At 37.4% G+C, this 19,959-nt stretch overlaps 12 non-coding genes across 12 annotated transcripts; all 12 read left to right on the top strand.

Annotated features, from left to right (window-relative positions):
- The first annotated feature begins 2 nt into the window (after nucleotides 1-2).
- TRNAA-CGC (transfer RNA alanine (anticodon CGC)) lies at nucleotides 3-74 on the top strand. Its single transcript has one exon. It is a non-coding gene; the product is annotated as a tRNA-Ala (tRNA).
- A 1,774-nt stretch (nucleotides 75-1,848) lies between these two features.
- On the top strand, nucleotides 1,849-1,920 carry TRNAA-CGC (transfer RNA alanine (anticodon CGC)). Its single transcript has one exon. It is a non-coding gene; the product is annotated as a tRNA-Ala (tRNA).
- A 2,697-nt stretch (nucleotides 1,921-4,617) lies between these two features.
- Nucleotides 4,618-4,689, top strand: TRNAA-CGC (transfer RNA alanine (anticodon CGC)). The gene has a single exon. It is a non-coding gene; the product is annotated as a tRNA-Ala (tRNA).
- An 851-nt stretch (nucleotides 4,690-5,540) lies between these two features.
- TRNAA-CGC (transfer RNA alanine (anticodon CGC)) lies at nucleotides 5,541-5,612 on the top strand. Its single transcript has one exon. It is a non-coding gene; the product is annotated as a tRNA-Ala (tRNA).
- Nucleotides 5,613-8,309: 2,697 nt separating this feature from the next.
- On the top strand, nucleotides 8,310-8,381 carry TRNAA-CGC (transfer RNA alanine (anticodon CGC)). Its single transcript has one exon. It is a non-coding gene; the product is annotated as a tRNA-Ala (tRNA).
- Nucleotides 8,382-9,232: 851 nt separating this feature from the next.
- TRNAA-CGC (transfer RNA alanine (anticodon CGC)) lies at nucleotides 9,233-9,304 on the top strand. Its single transcript has one exon. It is a non-coding gene; the product is annotated as a tRNA-Ala (tRNA).
- Nucleotides 9,305-12,001: 2,697 nt separating this feature from the next.
- TRNAA-CGC (transfer RNA alanine (anticodon CGC)) lies at nucleotides 12,002-12,073 on the top strand. The gene has a single exon. It is a non-coding gene; the product is annotated as a tRNA-Ala (tRNA).
- Nucleotides 12,074-12,924: 851 nt separating this feature from the next.
- TRNAA-CGC (transfer RNA alanine (anticodon CGC)) lies at nucleotides 12,925-12,996 on the top strand. Its single transcript has one exon. It is a non-coding gene; the product is annotated as a tRNA-Ala (tRNA).
- Nucleotides 12,997-13,847: 851 nt separating this feature from the next.
- Nucleotides 13,848-13,919, top strand: TRNAA-CGC (transfer RNA alanine (anticodon CGC)). The gene has a single exon. It is a non-coding gene; the product is annotated as a tRNA-Ala (tRNA).
- Nucleotides 13,920-14,770: 851 nt separating this feature from the next.
- Nucleotides 14,771-14,842, top strand: TRNAA-UGC (transfer RNA alanine (anticodon UGC)). Its single transcript has one exon. It is a non-coding gene; the product is annotated as a tRNA-Ala (tRNA).
- An 851-nt stretch (nucleotides 14,843-15,693) lies between these two features.
- On the top strand, nucleotides 15,694-15,765 carry TRNAA-CGC (transfer RNA alanine (anticodon CGC)). The gene has a single exon. It is a non-coding gene; the product is annotated as a tRNA-Ala (tRNA).
- Nucleotides 15,766-16,615: 850 nt separating this feature from the next.
- TRNAA-CGC (transfer RNA alanine (anticodon CGC)) lies at nucleotides 16,616-16,687 on the top strand. Its single transcript has one exon. It is a non-coding gene; the product is annotated as a tRNA-Ala (tRNA).
- The last annotated feature ends 3,272 nt before the right edge of the window (nucleotides 16,688-19,959 follow it).

Raw genomic sequence — 19,959 nt, 5'->3', positions numbered from 1 at the left:
TAGGGGATGTAGCTCAGTGGTAGAGCGCATGCTTCGCATGTATGAGGCCCCGGTTTCAATCCCCGGCATCTCCAAGTTTTACAAAATACAGCTTTTTACCATATGTAAACTCTCTAGTAGAGCCAAAGAAAACAAGCAAACCAATAAAAGTACTCTACAGCAATAGTCAAAGTTGAATACAAATCATAAAAAATCAATCAAATATGATTATATTCATCATCTTCTTCATTCCATTTTTCAAAGTTAAGTTCCCATTGAATGCTTATTGCCATTCTCCTACACTGAGGGAAACCTTATGGTAAGTAGGAAATAGATTTTTTATTTTCAGTGGGAACTGAAGGCGACAACTCAAGCAAAGTTTAATAAAAGAGCGAGACAAATAATATAGCAAAACTAATTGATTAAGATTGAGAGACAAGTTCAAACACTTTGTGAACAAAAAGAGGATGGACATGGGCTTGGAGGGCAAGCATTTAATGATATTTCAAAGCATGGAATGATGACAACATATCAACTCTACATAGATTGTCTGGTGAAGCATTAGCTAGCAGTGGCCAAGAGGCAGTCTTAGCATGCATCCTTTGTGCTCTTCTGCTAAGTTCTGACACTGATGACCAAACAGAATGTAAGACAGCCCTCTAGTTAGCAAAACTTGATCAATATCCACACCATTCATTAGTAAAAGTAAGGGATTCTGATGATGAACCAGTCTCTGATGAAGAACTTTAAGAGCATTCCAATGTTCGGAATGGGCATCTACTTGCATTCTCATCAGCCATGAAAACAATAAAGTCCTTGAAGTCAAGCATGGTATAATGGTTATCCTTCCATCCTCTAAGATATCACTAATAACACTGAAAAGTAGTAAATCTCTAGTGAATTGTAAAGCTGCAATCACTTATGCATCAGAAAATAGCAGCTCATAGGGGATGTAGCTCGGTGGTAGAGCGCATGCTTCGCTTGTATAAGCTCCTGAGTTCAATCCCCAGAATCTCTAAGTTTTGCAAAATACAGCTTTTTACCATATGTAAACTCTCTAGAAGAGCCAAAGATAACAAGCAAACCAATACAAGTACTCTACAGCAATAGTCAAAGTTGAATACAAATCATAAAAAATCAATCAAATATGATTATATTCATCATCTTCTTCATTCCATTTTTCAAAGTTAAGTTCCCATTGAATGCCTATTGCCATTCTCCTACACTGAGGGAAAACATATGGTAAGTAGGAAATAGATTTTTTATTTTCAGTGGGAACTGAAGGCGACTACCTGAGCAAAGTTTAATAAAAGAGCGAGACAAATAATATAGCAAAACTAATTGTTTAAGATTGAAAGACAAGTTCAAACACTTTGTGAACAAAAAGAGGATGGACATGGGCTTGGAGGGCAAGCACTTAATGAAATTTCAAAGCATGGAATGATGACAACATATCAACTCTACTTAGATTGTCTGGTGAAGCATTAGCTAGCAATGCCCAAGAGGCAGTCATAGCATGCATCCTTTGTGCCCTTCTACTAAGTTCTGACACTGATGACCAAACAGAATATAAGACAGCCCTCTAGTTAGCAAAACTTGATCAATATCCACACCATTCATTAGTAAAAGTAGGGGATTCTGATGATAAACCAGTCTCTGATGGAGAACTTTAAGAGCATTCCAATGTTTGGAATGGGCTTCTACTTGCATTCTCATCACCCATGAAAACCATAAAGTCCTTGCAGTCAAGCATGGTATAATGGTTATGCTTCCATCCTCTAATATATCCCTAATAACACTGAAAAGTAGTAAATCTCTAGTGAAATGTAAAGCTGCAATCACTTGTGCATAAAAAAATAGCAGCTCATAGGGGATGTAGCTCAGTGGTAGAGCGCATGCTTCGCATGTATGATGCCCCGGTTTCAATCCCCGGCATCTCCAAATTTTACAAAATAGAGCTTTTTACCATATGTAAACTCTCTAGTAGAGCCAAAGAAAACAAGCAAACCAATAACAGTACTCTACAGCAATAGTCAAAGTTGAATAAAAATCATAAAAAATCAATCAAATATGATTATATTCATCATCTTCTTCATTCCATTTTTCAAAGTTAAGTTCCCATTGAATGCTTATTGCCATTCTCCTACACTGAGGGAAAACTTATGGTAAGTAGGAAATAGATTTTTTATTTTCAGTGGGAACTGAAGGCGACAACTCAAGCAAAGTTTAATAAAAGAGCGAGACAAATAATATAGCAAAACTAATTGATTAAGATTGAGAGACAAGTTCAAACACTTTGTGAACAAAAAGAGGATGGACATGGGCTTGGAGGGCAAGCACTTAATGATATTTCAAAGCATGGAATGATGACAACATATCAACTCTACATAGATTGTCTAGTGAAGCATTAGCTAGCAGTGGCCAAGAGGCAGTCTTAGCATGCATCCTTTGTGCCCTTCTGCTAAGTTCTGACACTGATGACCAAACAGCATGTAAGACAGCCCTCTAGTTAGCAAAACTTGATCAATATCCACACCATTCATTAGTAAAAGTAGGGGATTCTGATTATGAACCAGTCTCTGATGGAGAACTTTAAGAGCATTCCAATGTTCGGAATGGGCATCTACTTGCATTCTCATCAGCCATGATAACCATAAAGTCCTTGCAGTCAAGCATGGTATAATGATTATGCTTCCATCCTCTAAGATATCCCTAATAACACTGAAAAGTAGTAAATCTCTAGTGAAATGTAAAGCTGCAATCACTTGTGCATAAAAAAATAGCAGCTCATAGGGGATATAGCTCAGTGGTAGAGCGCATGCTTCGCATGTATCAGGCCCCGGTATCAATCCCCGGCATCTCCAAGTTTTACAAAATACAGCTTTTTACCATATGTAAACTCTCTAGTAGAGCCAAAGAAAACAAGCAAACCAATAAAAGTACTCTACAGCAATAGTCAAAGTTGAATACAAATCATAAAAAATCAATCAAATATGATTATATTCATCATCTTCTTCATTCCATTTTTCAAAGTTAATTTCCCATTGAATGCCTATTGCCATTCTCCTACACTGAGGGAAAACATATGGTAAGTAGGAAATAGATTTTTTATTTTCCGTGGGAACTGAAGGCGACTACCCGAGCAAAGTTTAATAAAAGAGCGAGACAAATAATATAGCAAAACTAATTGATTAAGATTGAGAGACAAGTTCAAACACTTTGTGAACAAAAAGAGGATGGACATGGGCTTGGGGGGCAAGCACTTAATGATATATCAAAGCATGGAATGATGACAACATATCAACTCTACATGGATTCTCTGGTGAAGCATTAGCTAGCAGTGCCCAAGAGGCAGTCTTAGCATGCATCCTTTGTGCCCTTCTGCTAAGTTCTGACACTGATGACCAAACAGAATGTAAGACAGCCCTCTAGTTAGCAAAACTTGATCAATATCCACACCATTCTGTAGTAAAAGTAGGGGATTCTGATGATGAACCAGTCTCTGATGGAGAACTTTAAGAGCATTCCAATGTTCGGAATGGGCATCTACTTGCATTCTCATCAGCCATGAAAACCATAAAGTCCTTGAAGTCAAGCATGGTATAATGGTTATCCTTCCATCATCTAAGATATCCCTAATAACACTGAAAAGTAGTAAATCTCTAGTGAATTGTAAAGCTGCAATCACTTATGCATCAGAAAATAGCAGCTCATAGGGGATGTAGCTCGGTGGTAGAGCGCATGCTTCGCTTGTATAAGCTCTTGAGTTCAATCCCCAGAATCTCTAAGTTTTGCAAAATACAGGTTTTTACCATATGTAAACTCTCTAGAAGAGCCAAAGATAACAAGCAAATCAATACAAGTACTCTACAGCAATAGTCAAAGTTGAATACAAATCATAAAAAATTAATCAAATATGATTATATTCATCATCTTCTTCATTCCATTTTTCAAAGTTAAGTTCCCATTGAATGCCTATTGCCATTCTCCTACACTGAGGGAAAACATATGGTAAGTAGGAAATAGATATTTTATTCTCAGTGGGAACTGAAGGCGACTACCTGAGCAAAGTTTAATAAAAGAGTGAGACAAATAATATAGCAGAACTAAATGATTAAGATTGAGAGACAAGTTCAACCACTTTATGAACAAAAAGAGGATGGACATGGGCTTGGAGGGCAAGCACTTAATGAAATTTCAAAGCATGGAATGATGACAACATATCAACACTACATAGATTGTCTGGTGAAGCATTAGCTAGCAATGCCCAAGAGGCAGTCTTAGCATGCATCCTTTGTGCCCTTCTGCTAAGTTCTGACACTGATGACCAAACAGAATGTAAGACAGCCCTCTAGTTAGCAAAACTTGATCAATATCCACACCATTCATTAGTAAAAGTAGGGGATTCTGATGATAAACCAGTCTCTGATGGAGAACTTTATGAGCATTCCAGGGTTTGGAATGGGCATCTACTTGCATTCTCATCAGCCGTGAAAACCATAAAGTCCTTGCAGTCAAGCATGGTATAATGGTTATGCTTCCATCCTCTAAGATATCCCTAATAACACTGAAAAGTAGTAAATCTCTAGTAAAATATAAAGCTGCAATCACTTGTGCATAAAAAAATAGCAGCTCATAGGGGATGTAGCTCAGTGGTAGAGCGCATGCTTCGCATGTATGAGGCCCCGGTTTCAATCCCCGGCATCTCCAAATTTTACAAAATACAGCTTTTTACCATATGTAAACTCTCTAGTAGAGCCAAAGAAAACAAGCAAACCAATAAAAGTACTCTACAGCAATAGTCAAAGTTGAATACAAATCATAAAAATTCAATCAAATATGATTATATTCATCATCTTCGTGATTCCATTTTTCAAAGTTAAGTTCCCATTGAATGCTTATTGCCATTCTCCTACACTGAGGGAAAACTTATGGTAAGTAGGAAATAGATTTTTTATTTTCAGTGGGAACTGAAGGCGACAACTCAAGCAAAGTTTAATAAAAGAGCGAGACAAATAATATAGCAAAACTAATTGATTAAGATTGAGAGACAAGTTCAAACAATTTGTGAACAAAAAGAGGATGGACATGGGCTTGGAGGGCAAGCACTTAATGAAATTTCAAAGCATGGAATGATGACAACATATCAACTCTACATATATTGTCTGGTGAAGCATTAGCTAGCAATGCCCAAGAGGCAGTCTTAGCATGCATCCTTTGTGCCCTTCTGCTAAGTTCTGACACTGATGACCAAACAGAATGTAAGACAGCCCTCTAGTTAGCAAAGCTTGATCAATATCCACACCATTCATTAGTAAAAGTAGGGGATTCTGATGATAAACCAGTCTCTGATGGAGAACTTTAAGAGCATTCCAGTGTTTGGAATGGGCATCTACCTGCATTCTCTTCAGCCATGAAAACCATAAAGTCCTTGCAGTCAAGCATTGTATAAAGGTTATGCTTCCATCCTCTAATATATCCCTAATAACACTGAAAAGTAGTAAATCTCTAGTGAAATGTAAAGCTGCAATCACTTGTGCATAAAAAAATAGCAGCTCATAGGGGATGTAGCTCAGTGGTAGAGCGCATGCTTCGCATGTATGATGCCCCGGTTTCAATCCCCGGCATCTCCAAATTTTACAATATACAGCTTTTTACCATATGTAAACTCTCTAGTAGAGCCAAAGAAAACAAGCAAACCAATAACAGTACTCTACAGCAATAGTCAAAGTTGAATAAAAATCATAAAAAATCAATCAAATATGATTATATTCATCATCTTCTTCATTCCATTTTTCAAAGTTAAGTTCCCATTGAATGCTTATTGCCATTCTCCTACACTGAGGGAAAACTTATGGTAAGTAGGAAATAGATTTTTTATTTTCAGTGGGAACAGAAGGCGACAACTCAAGCAAAGTTTAATAAAAGAGCGAGACAAATAATATAGCAAAACTAATTGATTAAGATTGAGAGACAAGTTCAAACACTTTGTGAACAAAAAGAGGATGGACATGGGCTTGGAGGGCAAGCACTTAATGATATTTCAAAGCATGGAATGATGACAACATATCAACTCTACATAGATTGTCTAGTGAAGCATTAGCTAGCAGTGGCCAAGAGGCAGTCTTAGCATGCATCCTTTGTGCCCTTCTGCTAAGTTCTGACACTGATGACCAAACAGCATGTAAGACAGCCCTCTAGTTAGCAAAACTTGATCAATATCCACACCATTCTGTAGTAAAAGTAGGGGATTCTGATGATGAACCAGTCTCTGATGGAGAACTTTAAGAGCATTCCAATGTTCGGAATGGGCATCTACTTGCATTCTCATCAGCCATGATAACCATAAAGTCCTTGCAGTCAAGCATGGTATAATGGTTATGCTTCCATCCTCTAAGATATCCCTAATAACACTGAAAAGTAGTAAATCTCTAGTGAAATGTAAAGCTGCAATCACTTGTGCATAAAAAAATAGCAGCTCATAGGGGATATAGCTCAGTGGTAGAGCGCATGCTTCGCATGTATCAGGCCCCGGTATCAATCCCCGGCATCTCCAAGTTTTACAAAATACAGCTTTTTACCATATGTAAACTCTCTAGTAGAGCCAAAGAAAACAAGCAAACCAATAAAAGTACTCTACAGCAATAGCCAAAGTTGAATACAAATCATAAAAAATCAATCAAATATGATTATATTCATCATCTTCTTCATTCCATTTTTCAAAGTTAAGTTCCCATTGAATGCCTATTGCCATTCTCCTACACTGAGGGAAAACATATGGTAAGTAGGAAATAGATTTTTTATTTTCCGTGGGAACTGAAGGCGACTACCCGAGCAAAGTTTAATAAAAGAGCGAGACAAATAATATAGCAAAACTAATTGATTAAGATTGAGAGACAAGTTCAAACACTTTGTGAACAAAAAGAGGATGGACATGGGCTTGGGGGGCAAGCACTTAATGATATATCAAAGCATGGAATGATGACAACATATCAACTCTACATGGATTCTCTGGTGAAGCATTAGCTAGCAGTGCCCAAGAGGCAGTCTTAGCATGCATCCTTTGTGCCCTTCTGCTAAGTTCTGACACTGATGACCAAACAGAATGTAAGACAGCCCTCTAGTTAGCAAAACTTGATCAATATCCACACCATTCTGTAGTAAAAGTAGGGGATTCTGATGATGAACCAGTCTCTGATGGAGAACTTTAAGAGCATTCCAATGTTCGGAATGGGCATCTACTTGAATTCTCATCAGCCATGAAAACCATAAAGTCCTTGAAGTCAAGCATGGTATAATGGTTATCCTTCCATCATCTAAGATATCCCTAATAACACTGAAAAGTAGTAAATCTCTAGTGAATTGTAAAGCTGCAATCACTTATGCATCAGAAAATAGCAGCTCATAGGGGATGTAGCTCGGTGGTAGAGCGCATGCTTCGCTTGTATAAGCTCTTGAGTTCAATCCCCAGAATCTCTAAGTTTTGCAAAATACAGCTTTTTACCATATGTAAACTCTCTAGAAGAGCCAAAGATAACAAGCAAATCAATACAAGTACTCTACAGCAATAGTCAAAGTTGAATACAAATCATAAAAAATTAATCAAATATGATTATATTCATCATCTTCTTCATTCCATTTTTCAAAGTGAAGTTCCCATTGAATGCCTATTGCCATTCTCCTACACTGAGGGAAAACATATGGTAAGTAGGAAATAGATATTTTATTCTCAGTGGGAACTGAAGGCGACTACCTGAGCAAAGTTTAATAAAAGAGTGAGACAAATAATATAGCAGAACTAAATGATTAAGATTGAGAGACAAGTTCAACCACTTTATGAACAAAAAGAGGATGGACATGGGCTTGGAGGGCAAGCACTTAATGAAATTTCAAAGCATGGAATGATGACAACATATCAACACTACATAGATTGTCTGGTGAAGCATTAGCTAGCAATGCCCAAGAGGCAGTCTTAGCATGCATCCTTTGTGCCCTTCTGCTAAGTTCTGACACTGATGACCAAACAGAATGTAAGACAGCCCTCTAGTTAGCAAAACTTGATCAATATCCACACCATTCATTAGTAAAAGTAGGGGATTCTGATGATAAACCAGTCTCTGATGGAGAACTTTATGAGCATTCCAGGGTTTGGAATGGGCATCTACTTGCATTCTCATCAGCCGTGAAAACCATAAAGTCCTTGCAGTCAAGCATGGTATAATGGTTATGCTTCCATCCTCTAAGATATCCCTAATAACACTGAAAAGTAGTAAATCTCTAGTAAAATATAAAGCTGCAATCACTTGTGCATAAAAAAATAGCAGCTCATAGGGGATGTAGCTCAGTGGTAGAGCGCATGCTTCGCATGTATGAGGCCCCGGTTTCAATCCCCGGCATCTCCAAATTTTACAAAATACAGCTTTTTACCATATGTAAACTCTCTAGTAGAGCCAAAGAAAACAAGCAAACCAATAAAAGTACTCTACAGCAATAGTCAAAGTTGAATACAAATCATAAAAATTCAATCAAATATGATTATATTCATCATCTTCGTGATTCCATTTTTCAAAGTTAAGTTCCCATTGAATGCTTATTGCCATTCTCCTACACTGAGGGAAAACTTATGGTAAGTAGGAAATAGATTTTTTATTTTCAGTGGGAACTGAAGGCGACAACTCAAGCAAAGTTTAATAAAAGAGCGAGACAAATAATATAGCAAAACTAATTGATTAAGATTGAGAGACAAGTTCAAACAATTTGTGAACAAAAAGAGGATGGACATGGGCTTGGAGGGCAAGCACTTAATGAAATTTCAAAGCATGGAATGATGACAACATATCAACTCTACATATATTGTCTGGTGAAGCATTAGCTAGCAATGCCCAAGAGGCAGTCTTAGCATGCATCCTTTGTGCCCTTCTGCTAAGTTCTGACACTGATGACCAAACAGAATGTAAGACAGCCCTCTAGTTAGCAAAGCTTGATCAATATCCACACCATTCATTAGTAAAAGTAGGGGATTCTGATGATAAACCAGTCTCTGATGGAGAACTTTAAGAGCATTCCAGTGTTTGGAATGGGCATCTACCTGCATTCTCTTCAGCCATGAAAACCATAAAGTCCTTGCAGTCAAGCATTGTATAAAGGTTATGCTTCCATCCTCTAATATATCCCTAATAACACTGAAAAGTAGTAAATCTCTAGTGAAATGTAAAGCTGCAATCACTTGTGCATAAAAAAATAGCAGCTCATAGGGGATGTAGCTCAGTGGTAGAGCGCATGCTTCGCATGTATGATGCCCCGGTTTCAATCCCCGGCATCTCCAAATTTTACAAAATACAGCTTTTTACCATATGTAAACTCTCTAGTAGAGCCAAAGAAAACAAGCAAACCAATAACAGTACTCTACAGCAATAGTCAAAGTTGAATAAAAATCATAAAAAATCAATCAAATATGATTATATTCATCATCTTCTTCATTCCATTTTTCAAAGTTAAGTTCCCATTGAATGCTTATTGCCATTCTCCTACACTGAGGGAAAACTTATGGTAAGTAGGAAATAGATTTTTTATTTTCAGTGGGAACTGAAGGCGACAACTCAAGCAAAGTTTAATAAAAGAGCGAGACAAATAATATAGCAAAACTAATTGATTAAGATTGAGAGACAAGTTCAAACACTTTGTGAACAAAAAGAGGATGGACATGGGCTTGTCGGGCAAGCACTTAATGATATTTCAAAGCATGGAATGATGACAACATATCAACTCTACATAGATTGTCTAGTGAAGCATTAGCTAGCAGTGGCCAAGAGGCAGTCTTAGCATGCATCCTTTGTGCCCTTCTGCTAAGTTCTGACACTGATGACCAAACAGCATGTAAGACAGCCCTCTAGTTAGCAAAACTTGATCAATATCCACACCATTCTGTAGTAAAAGTAGGGGATTCTGATGATGAACCAGTTTCTGATGGAGAACTTTAAGAGCATTCCAATGTTCGGAATGGGCATCTACTTGCATTCTCATCAGCCATGATAACCATAAAGTCCTTGCAGTCAAGCATGGTATAATGGTTATGCTTCCATCCTCTAAGATATCCCTAATAACACTGAAAAGTAGTAAATCTCTAGTGAAATGTAAAGCTGCAATCACTTGTGCATAAAAAAATAGCAGCTCATAGGGGATATAGCTCAGTGGTAGAGCGCATGCTTCGCATGTATCAGGCCCCGGTATCAATCCCCGGCATCTCCAAGTTTTACAAAATACAGCTTTTTACCATATGTAAACTCTCTAGTAGAGCCAAAGAAAACAAGCAAACCAATAAAAGTACTCTACAGCAATAGTCAAAGTTGAATACAAATCATAAAAAATCAATCAAATATGATTATATTCATCATCTTCTTCATTCCATTTTTCAAAGTTAAGTTCCCATTGAATGCCTATTGCCATTCTCCTACACTGAGGGAAAACATATGGTAAGTAGGAAATAGATTTTTTATTTTCCGTGGGAACTGAAGGCGACTACCCGAGCAAAGTTTAATAAAAGAGCGAGACAAATAATATAGCAAAACTAATTGATTAAGATTGAGAGACAAGTTCAAACACTTTGTGAACAAAAAGAGGATGGACATGGGCTTGGGGGGCAAGCACTTAATGATATATCAAAGCATGGAATGATGACAACATATCAACTCTACATGGATTCTCTGGTGAAGCATTAGCTAGCAGTGCCCAAGAGGCAGTCTTAGCATGCATCCTTTGTGCCCTTCTGCTAAGTTCTGACACTGATGACCAAACAGAATGTAAGACAGCCCTCTAGTTAGCAAAACTTGATCAATATCCACACCATTCTGTAGTAAAAGTAGGGGATTCTGATGATGAACCAGTCTCTGATGGAGAACTTTAAGAGCATTCCAATGTTCGGAATGGGCATCTACTTGCATTCTCATCAGCCATGAAAACCATAAAGTCCTTGAAGTCAAGCATGGTATAATGGTTATACTTCCATCCTCTAAGATATCCCTAATAACACTGAAAAGTAGTAAATCTCTAGTGAATTGTAAAGCTGCAATCACTTATGCATCAGAAAATAGCAGCTCATAGGGGATGTAGCTCGGTGGTAGAGCGCATGCTTCGCTTGTATAAGCTCTTGAGTTCAATCCCCAGAATCTCTAAGTTTTGCAAAATACAGCTTTTTACCATATGTAAACTCTCTAGAAGAGCCAAAGATAACAAGCAAATCAATACAAGTACTCTACAGCAATAGTCAAAGTTGAATACAAATCATAAAAAATTAATCAAATATGATTATATTCATCATCTTCTTCATTCCATTTTTCAAAGTGAAGTTCCCATTGAATGCCTATTGCCATTCTCCTACACTGAGGGAAAACATATGGTAAGTAGGAAATAGATATTTTATTCTCAGTGGGAACTGAAGGCGACTACCTGAGCAAAGTTTAATAAAAGAGTGAGACAAATAATATAGCAGAACTAAATGATTAAGATTGAGAGACAAGTTCAACCACTTTATGAACAAAAAGAGGATGGACATGGGCTTGGAGGGCAAGCACTTAATGAAATTTCAAAGCATGGAATGATGACAACATATCAACACTACATAGATTGTCTGGTGAAGCATTAGCTAGCAATGCCCAAGAGGCAGTCTTAGCATGCATCCTTTGTGCCCTTCTGCTAAGTTCTGACACTGATGACCAAACAGAATGTAAGACAGCCCTCTAGTTAGCAAAACTTGATCAATATCCACACCATTCATTAGTAAAAGTAGGGGATTCTGATGATAAACCAGTCTCTGATGGAGAACTTTATGAGCATTCCAGGGTTTGGAATGGGCATCTACTTGCATTCTCATCAGCCGTGAAAACCATAAAGTCCTTGCAGTCAAGCATGGTATAATGGTTATGCTTCCATCCTCTAAGATATCCCTAATAACACTGAAAAGTAGTAAATCTCTAGTAAAATATAAAGCTGCAATCACTTGTGCATAAAAAAATAGCAGCTCATAGGGGATGTAGCTCAGTGGTAGAGCGCATGCTTCGCATGTATGAGGCCCCCGTTTCAATCCCCGGCATCTCCAAATTTTACAAAATACAGCTTTTTACCATATGTAAACTCTCTAGTAGAGCCAAAGAAAACAAGCAAACCAATAAAAGTACTCTACAGCAATAGTCAAAGTTGAATACAAATCATAAAAATTCAATCAAATATGATTATATTCATCATCTTCGTGATTCCATTTTACAAAGTTAAGTTCCCATTGAATGCTTATTGCCATTCTCCTACACTGAGGGAAAACTTATGGTAAGTAGGAAATAGATTTTTTATTTTCAGTGGGAACTGAAGGCGACAACTCAATCAAAGTTTAATAAAAGAGCGAGACAAATAATATAGCAAAACTAATTGATTAAGATTGAGAGACAAGTTCAAACACTTTGTGAACAAAAAGAGGATGGACATGGGCTTGGAGGGCAAGCACTTAATGAAATTTCAAAGCATGGAATGATGACAACATATCAACTCTACATATATTGTCTGGTGAAGCATTAGCTAGCAATGCCCAAGAGGCAGTCTTAGCATGCATCCTTTGTGCCCTTCTGCTAAGTTCTGACACTGATGACCAAACAGAATGTAAGACAGCCCTCTAGTTAGCAAAGCTTGATCAATATCCACACCATTCATTAGTAAAAGTAGGGGATTCTGATGATAAACCAGTCTCTGATGGAGAACTTTAAGAGCATTCCAGTGTTTGGAATGGGCATCTACCTGCATTCTCTTCAGCCATGAAAACCATAAAGTCCTTGCAGTCAAGCATTGTATAAAGGTTATGCTTCCATCCTCTAAGATATCCCTAATAACACTGAAAAGTAGTAAATCTCTAGTGAAATGTAAAGCTGCAATAACTTGTGCATAAAAACATAGCAGCTCATAGGGGATGTAGCTCAGTGGTAGAGCGCATGCTTCGCATGTATGAGGCCCCGAGTTCAATCCCTGGCATCTCCAAGTTTTACAAAATACAGCTTTTTACCATATGTAAACTCTCTAGTAGAGCCAAAGAAAACAAGCAAACCAATAAAAGTACTCTACAGCAATAGTCAAAGTTGAATACAAATCATAAAAAATCAATCAAATATGATTATATTCATCATCTTCTTCATTCCAGTTTTCAAAGTTAAGTACCTATTCAATGCCTATTGCCATTCTCCTACACTGAGGGAAAACATATGGTAAGTAGGAAATAGATTTTTTATTTTCAGTGGGAACTGAAGGCGACTACCTGAGCAAAGTTTAATAAATGAGCGAGACAAATAATATAGCAAAACTAATTGTTTAAGATTGAAAGACAAGTTCAAACACTTTGTGAACAAAAAGAGGATGGACATGGGCTTGGAGGGCAAGCACTTAATGACATTTCAAAGCATGGAATGATGACAACATATGAACTCTACTTAGATTGTCTGGTGAAGCATTAGCTAGCAATGCCCAAGAGGCAGTCATAGCATGCATCCTTTGTGCCCTTCTACTAAGTTCTGACACTGATGACCAAACAGAATATAAGACAGCCCTCTAGTTAGCAAAACTTGATCAATATCCACACCATTCATTAGTAAAAGTAGGGGATTCTGATGATAAACCAGTCTCTGATGGAGAACTTTAAGAGCATTCCAATGTTTGGAATGGGCTTCTACTTGCATTCTCATCACCCATGAAAACCATAAAGTCCTTGCAGTCAAGCATGGTATAATGGTTATGCTTCCATCCTCTAATATATCCCTAATAACACTGAAAAGTAGTAAATCTCTAGTGAAATGTAAAGCTGCAATCACTTGTGCATAAAAAAAGAGCAGCTCATAGGGGATGTAGCTCAGTGGTAGAGCGCATGCTTCGCATGTATGAGGCCCCGGTTTCAATCCCCGGCATCTCCGAGTTTTACAAAATACAGCATTTTACCATATGTAAACTCTCTAGTAGAGCCAAAGAAAACAAGCAAACCAATAAAAGTACTCTACAGCAATAGTCAAAGTTGAATACAAAACATAAAAAATCAATCAAATATGATTATATTCATCATCTTCTTCATTCCATTTTTCAAAGTTAAGTTCCCATTGAATGCTTATTGCCATTCTCCAAAACTGAGGGAAACCTTATGGTAAGTAGGAAATAGATTTTTTATTTTCAGTGGGAACTGAAGGCGACAACTCAAGCAAAGTTTAATAAAAGAGCGAGACAAATAATATAGCAAAACTAATTGATTAAGATTGAGAGACAAGTTCAAACACTTTGTGAACAAAAAGAGGATGGACATGGGCTTGGAGGGCAAGCATTTAATGATATTTCAAAGCATGGAATGATGACAACATATCAACTCTACATAGATTGTCTGGTGAAGCATTAGCTAGCAGTGGCCAAGAGGCTGTCTTCGCATGCATCCTTTGTGCCCTTCTGCTAAGTTCTGACACTGATGACCAAACAGAATGTAAGACAGCCCTCTAGTTAGCAAAACTTGATCAATATCCACACCATTCATTAGTAAAAGTAGGGGATTCTGATATTGAACCAGTCTCTGATGAAGAACTTTAAGAGCATTCCAATGTTCGGAATGGGCATCTACTTGCATTCTCATCAGCCATGAAAACAATAAAGTCCTTGAAGTCAAGCATGGTATAATGGTTATCCTTCCATCCTCTAAGATATCACTAATAACACTGAAAAGTAGTAAATCTCTAGTGAATTGTAAAGCTGCAATCACTTATGCATCAGAAAATAGCAGCTCATAGGGGATGTAGCTCAGTGGTAGAGCGCATGCTTTGCATGTATGAGGCCCCGGGTTCAATCCCTGGCATCTCCATGTTTTGCAAAATGCAGCTTTTTACCATATGTAAACTCTCTAGAAGAGACACAGATAACAAGCAAACCAATACAAGTACTCTACAGCAATAGTCAAAGTTGAATACAAATCATAAAAAATTAATCAAATATGATTATATTCATCATCTTCTTCATTCCATTTTTCAAAGTTAAGTTCCCATTGAATGCCTATTGCCATTCTCCTACACTGAGGGAAAACATATTGTAAGTAGGAATTAGATTTTTTATTCTCAGTGGGAACTGAAGGCGAATACCTGAGCAAAGTTTAATAAAAGAGCGAGACAAATAATATAGCAGAACTAAATGATTAAGATTGAGAGACAAGTTCAACCACTTTATGAACAAAAAGAGGAAGGACATGGGCTTGGAGGGCAAGCACTTAATGAAATTTCAAAGCATGGAATGATGACAACATATCAACTCTACATACATTGTCTGGTGAAGCATTAGCTAGCAATGCCCAAGAGGCAGTCTTAGCATGCATCCTTTGTGCCCTTCTGCTAAGTTCTGACACTGATGACCAAACAGAATGTAAGACAGCCCTCTAGTTAGCAAAACTTGATCAATATCCACACCATTCATTAGTAAAAGTAGGGGATTCTGATGATAAACCAGTCTCTGATGGAGAACTTTAAGGGCATTCCAGTGTTTGGAATGGGCATCTACTTGCATTCTCATCAGCCATGAAAACCATAAAGTCCTTGCAGTCAAGCATGGTATAATGGTTATGCTTCCATCCTCTAAAATATCCCTAATAACACTGAAAAGTAGTAAATCTCTAGTAAAATATAAAGCTGCAATCACATGTGCTTAAAAAAATAGCAGCTCATAGGGGATGTAGCTCAGTGGTAGAGCGCATGCTTCGCATGTATGAGGCCCCGGTTTCAATCCCCGGCATTTCCAAAATTTGCAAAATACAGCTTTTTACCATATGTAAACTCTCTAGAAGAGCCCAAGATAACAAGAAACCAACAAAAGTACTCTACAGCAATAGTCAGAGTTGAATACAAATCATAAAAAATTAATCAAATATGATTATATTCATCATTTTCTTCATTCCATTTTTCAAAGTTAAGTTCCCATTGAATGCCTATTGCCATTCTCCTACACTGAGGGAAAACTTATGGTAAGTAGGAAATAGATTTTTTATTTTCAGTGGGAACTGAAGGCGACTACCTGAGCAAAGTTTAATAAAAGAGCGAGACAAATAATATATCAATACTAATTGATTAAGATAGAGAGACAAGTTCAAAAACTTTGTGAACTAAAAGAGGATGGACATGGGCTTGGAGGGCAAGCACTTAATGTAATTTCAAAGCATGGAATGATGACAACATATCAACTCTACATAGATTGTCTGGTGAAGCATTAGCTAGCAATGCCCAAGAGGTAGTCTTAGCATGCATCCTTTGTGCCCTTCTGCTAAGTTCTGACACCGATGACCAAACAGAATGTAAGACAGCCCTCTAGTTAGCAAAACTTGATCAATATCCACACCATTCATTAGTAAAAGTAGGGGATTCTGATGATAAACCAGTCTCTGATGGAGAACTTTAAGAGCATTCCAGTGTTTGGAATGGGCATCTACTTGCATTCTCATCAGCCATGAAAACCATAAAGCCCTTGCAGTCAAGCATGGTATAATGGTTATGCTTCCATCCTCTAAGATATCCCTAATAACACTGAAAAGTAGTACATCTCTAGTAAAATATAAAGCTGCAATCACTTGTGCTTAAAAAAATAGCAGCTCATAGGGGATGTAGCTCAGTGGTAGAGCGCATGCTTCGCATGTATGAGGCCCCGGTTTCAATCCCCGGCATCTCAAGTTTTACAAAATACAGCTTTTTACCATATGTAAACTCTCTAGTAGAGCCAAAGAAAACAAGCAAACCAATAAAAGTACTCTACAGCAATAGTCAAAGTTGAATACAAATCATAAAAAATCAATCAAATATGATTATATTCATCATCTTCTTCATTCCATTTTTCAAAGTTAAGTTCCCATTGAATGCTTATTGCCATTCTCCTACACTGAGGGTAAACTTATGGTAAGTAGGAAATAGATTTTTTATTTTCAGTGGGAACTGAAGGCGACAACTCAAGCAAAGTTTAATAAAAGAGCGAGACAAATAATATAGCAAAACTAATTGATTAAGATTGAGAGACAAGTTCAAACACTTTGTGAACAAAAAGAGGATGGACATGGGCTTGGAGGGCAAGCACTTAATGATATATCAAAGCATGGAATGATGACAACATATCAACTCTACTTAGATTGTCTGGTGAAGCATTAGCTGGCAGTGGCCAACAGGCTGTCTTAGCATGCATCCTTTGTGCCCTTCTGCTAAGTTCTGACACTGATGACCAAACAGAATGTAAGACAGCCCTCTAGTTAGCAAAACTTGATCAATATCCACACCATTCATTAGTAAAAGTAGGGGATTCTGATGATAAACCAGTCTCTGATGGAGAACTTTAAGAGCATTACAATGTTCGGAATGGGCATCTTCTTGCATTCTCATCAGCCATGAATACCATAAAGTCCTTCCAGTCAAGTATGGTATAATGGTTATCCTTCCATCCTCTTTGATATCCCTAATAACACTGAAAAGTAGTAAATCTCTAGTGAAATTTAAAGCTGCAATCACTTGTGCATAAAAAAATAACAACTCATAGAGGTTGTAGCTCATTGGTAGAGCGCATGCTTCGCATATGTGAGGCCCCGGGTTCAAACTCCGGCATCTGCAAGTTTTGCAAAATACAGCTTTTACCATATGTAAACTCTCTAGAAGAGCCAAAGATAACAAGCAAACCAATAAAAGTACTCTATAGCAATAGTCAAAGTTGAATACAAATCATAAAAATTAATCAAATATGATTATATTCATCATCTTCTTCTTCCATTTTTCAAAGTTAAGTTCCCAATGAATGCCTATTGCAATTCTCCTACACTGAGGGAAAACTTATGGTAAGTAGGAATAGATTTTTTATTTTCAGTGGGAACTGAAAGAGACAACCCATCAAAGTTTAATAAAAGAGCAAGACAAATAATATAGCAAAACTAATTGATTAAAATTGAGAGACAAGTTCAAACACTGTGTGAACAAAAAGAGGATGGATATGGGCATGGAGGGCAAGCACTTAATGAAATTTCAAAGCATGGAATGATGACAACATATTAACTCTACATAGATTGTCTGGTGAAGCATTAGCTAGCAATGCCCAAGAGGCAGTCATAGCATGCATCCTTTGTGCCCTTCTGCTAAGTTCTGACACTGAAGACCAAACAGAATGAAAGACATGCCTTTAGTTAGCAAAACTTGATCAATATCCACACCATTGATTCATAAAAGTAGTGGATTCTGATGATAAACAAGTCTCTGATGGAGAACTTTAAGAGCAATCCAATGTTTGGAATGGGCTTCTACTTGCATTCTCATCACCCATGAAACCATAAAGTCCTTGCAGTCTAGCATGGTATAATGGTTATGCTTCCATCCTCTAAGATATCCCTAATTGCACTGAAAAGAAGTAAATCTCTAGTGAAATGTAAAGCGGAAATCACTTGTGCATAAGAAAATAGCTGCTCATAGGGGATGCAGCTCAGAGGTAGAGCACAAGCTTTGCATGTGTGAGGCCCTGGGTTCAATCACCGGCATCTCAAAGTTTTGCAAAATACAGCTTTTTACCATATGTAAACTCTCTAGAAGAGCCCAAGATAACAAGCAAATCAATAAAAGTACTCTACAGCAATAGTCAGAGTTGAATATAAATCATAAAAAATTAATCAAATATGATTATATTCATCATCTTCTTCATTCCATTTTTCAAAGTTAAGTTCCCATTGAATGCCTATTGCCATTCTCCTACACTGAGGGAAAACTTATGGTAAGTAGGAAATAGATTTTTTATTTTCAGTGGGAACTGAAGGCGACTACCTGAGCAAAGTTTAATAAAAGAGCGAGACAAATAATATATCAATACTAATTGATTAAGATAGAGAGACAAGTTCAAACACTTTGTGAACTAAAAGAGGATGGACATGGGCTTGGAGGGCAAGCACTTAATGAAATTTCAAAGCATGGAATGATGACAACATATGAACTCTACATAGATTGTCTGGTGAAGCATTAGCTAGCAATGCCCAAGAGGCAGTCATAGCATGCATCCTTTGTGCCCTTCTGCTAAGTTCTGACACTGATGACCAAACAGAATGTAAGACAGCCCTCTAGTTAGCAAAACTTGATCAATATCCACACCATTCATTAGTAAAAAAAGGGGATTCTGATGATAAACAAGTCTCTGATGGAGAACTTTAAGAGCATTCCAATGTTTGGAAAGGGCTTCTACTTGCATTCTCATCAGCCATGAAAACCATAAAGTCCTTGCAGTCAAGCATGGTATAATGGTTATGATTCCATCCTCTAAGATATCCCTAATAACACTGAAAAGTAGTAAATCTCTAGTGAAATGTAAAGCTGCAACCACTTGTGCATAAGAAAATAGCAGCTCATAGGGGATGTAGCTCAGTAGTAGCGCGCATGCTTCGCATGTATGAGGCCCCGGGTTCAATCTCCGGCATCTCCAAGTTTTACAAAATACAGCTTTTTACCAAATGTAAACTCTCTAGTAGAGCCAAAGATAACAAGCAAACCAATAAAATAACTACAGCAATAGTCAAAGTTGAATACAAATCATAAAAAAATCAATCAAATATGATTATATTCATCATCATCTTTATTCCATTTTTCAAAGTTAAGTTCCCATTGAATGCCTATTGCCATTGTACTACACTGAGGGAAAACATATGGTAAGTAGGAAATAGATTTTTTATTTTCAGTGGGAACTGAAGGCGACTACCCGAGCAAAGTTTAATAAAAGAGCGAGACAAATAATATAGCAAAACTAATTGATTAAGCTTGAGAGACAAGTTCAAACACTTTGTGAACAACAAGAGGATGGACATGGGCTTGGAGGGCAAGCACTTAATGAAATTTCAAAGCATGGAATGATGACAACATATCAACTCTACATAGATTGTCTGGTGAAGCATTAGCTAGCAATGCCCAAGAGGCAGTCATAGCATGCATCCTTTGT

Source organism: Taudactylus pleione, unplaced genomic scaffold, assembly GCF_031769625.1.
Source record: "Taudactylus pleione unplaced genomic scaffold, aTauple2 ptg000070l, whole genome shotgun sequence".
NCBI lineage: Eukaryota > Metazoa > Chordata > Amphibia > Anura > Myobatrachidae > Taudactylus > Taudactylus pleione.
Note: the sequence above shows the minus strand (reverse complement) of the source record. Positions and strands in the feature narration are given on the sequence as shown.